This window comes from Larimichthys crocea, chromosome XVII (assembly GCF_000972845.2).
Source record: "Larimichthys crocea isolate SSNF chromosome XVII, L_crocea_2.0, whole genome shotgun sequence".
Taxonomy (NCBI): domain Eukaryota; kingdom Metazoa; phylum Chordata; class Actinopteri; family Sciaenidae; genus Larimichthys; species Larimichthys crocea.
Genome location: NC_040027.1, coordinates 6,857,219 through 6,859,408, shown reverse-complemented (window position 1 = coordinate 6,859,408; position 2,190 = coordinate 6,857,219). Strand labels below are relative to the sequence as shown.

General features: G+C 43.5%; 1 long non-coding RNA gene across 1 annotated transcript in view; it reads left to right on the top strand.

The window, feature by feature from the left end:
* Positions 1-1,028, top strand: part of LOC113747951 (uncharacterized) — a 1,922-nt gene extending 894 nt beyond the window's left edge. Inside the window, exons 2-4 of the long non-coding RNA XR_003464017.1 lie at positions 369-543; positions 681-807; positions 927-1,028. This is a non-coding gene — a long non-coding RNA (uncharacterized LOC113747951). The remainder of the gene's footprint in view (positions 1-368; positions 544-680; positions 808-926) is intronic.
* The last annotated feature ends 1,162 nt before the right edge of the window (positions 1,029-2,190 follow it).

Below are 2,190 nucleotides of genomic sequence, written 5' to 3'. Positions count from 1 at the left end.
CAGACTGTCTAAAACCGGGACGTAGTCTCCGTGACGTCCCCGCAGACTGTCTAAAACCTGGACGTAGTCTCCGTGACGTCCCCGCAGACTGTCTAAAACCTGGACGTAGTCTCCGTGACGTCCCCGCAGACTGTCTAAAACCTGGACGTAGTCTCCGTGACGTCCCCGCAGACTGTCTAAAACCTGGACGTAGTCTCTGTCACGTCCCTGCAACAAACATTTGTTCACCACGTTTTCACAATGTTGGAGAATGTGTGTGTTCAGCGTGATCAAACACACCGACTACTATTGATTTGTCCTATGACACACACACACACACACACACACACACATGTTTCTATCTTCCTCGTCTCATCTCTGCTCTGCAGCTGGTTGGTTGACACTCCTCAGAGCTGTTTTCTGATTGGCCTGAGGCTGTCTCTGCGACAGCCAATCAGTGAGCGAGTGATGGTGCGCTGCATCTCGTGAGGGGTCTGACTACCGGGAAGAGACGAGGAGACGAGCATCACCTCCTCCTTCTCCTCTGCTCACTGCTTCCGGGAAGTAAGAGTGTGTGTGTGTGTGTGGTGTGTGTGTGTGAACACTAAGTGTTCCTGCAGGATCATGACTCAGCGCTTGTCAGGTGCTGAGTCGTGCTCTGATTCTGCAGATCTTTAAAGTCTTGTTGTTGTCTTGTTCAGGTGTTCTTCAGCTATTTCAGAGCTGAATGTTTGATGGACCCGGCTGCTGGGCCCGGTTCTGTTTCCTGCTAACAGCGGATCAGTCTGAGCTGAATGTGCTTCACTTTAATCAGACGAACATGGATCAGTTAGTACAGTTTAATTGTTTTGCTGATTTTGTTTTGATGATTTTAGAATCAAAAGAAAATAATAAACTGACTTCAGGTGTTTTTTTGTGAATAAATAAAGTTCTGCTCCGACCACCAGGTGGAGCTGTGACATCACAGATCAGCTGGTTCAGAGGCCGAAAGGTTGTCGAAGAAAAACCAGACATGAGTCACAGACAGTCACACAGTCAGACAGACAGTCAGACAGACAGACAGTCAGACAGACAGTCAGACAGAGACAGACAGACAGAGACAGACAGACAGACAGACAGAGACAGACAGTCAGACAGACAGACAGTCAGACAGAGACAGACAGACAGACAGTCAGACAGACAGTCACACAGACAGACAGACAGACAGACAGACAGTCAGACAGTCACACAGACAGACAGTCAGACAGTCAGTCAGACAGTCACACAGACAGACAGACAGACAGTCAGACAGTCACACAGACAGACAGACAGACAGTCAGTCAGACAGTCACACAGACAGACAGTCAGACAGACAGATAGTCAGACAGTCAGACCGAGACAGACAGTCAGACAGGCAGACAGACAGACAGACAGACACTATTATTAAACAGTTTATATTTTTCTATTTAATTCAGTTTTATTTTGAAATATAAAATATACATTCACCCCCTTTAAGATACTCTCCACTGTTTATATGAAAATAAATACTTAATGACATAAACATGAAGTTTAATAACTGAATATCTGAGCTGTTTGTTTTCGTGTCAGCGTGTTTGCTGAGTCATGTTGTTGACCTTCTTCTTACTGGAATCTCTCTGACCATGAACTTTGATCTGCTTTCATCCGCACTGTTTATATCTTCAACATGTCTTCATCTCAGCACGTTCTGCTCGTTATTTTACCATCACTGATGACGCTGACGTCTGTTAGTACCACAGTGAGACGTCAACATCATTTATACATGTGCAACATCATGTAAACATGTGCAACATCATGTAAACATGTGCAACATCATGTATACATGTGCAACATCATGTATACATGTGCAACATCATGTATACATGTGGAACATCATATAAACATGTGCAACATCATGTATACATGTGGAACATCATATAAACATGTGCAACATCATGTATACATGTGCAACATCATATAAACATGTGCAACAACATATACACTTGTGCAACATCATGTAAACATACATCATGTAAACATGTGCAACAACATGTATACATGTGCAACAACATGTAAACATGTGCAACAACATGTATACATGTGCAACAACATGTAAACATGTGCAACAACATGTATACATGTGCAACAACATGTAAACATGTGCAACAACATGTATACACGTGCAACAACATGTAAACATGTGCAACAACATGT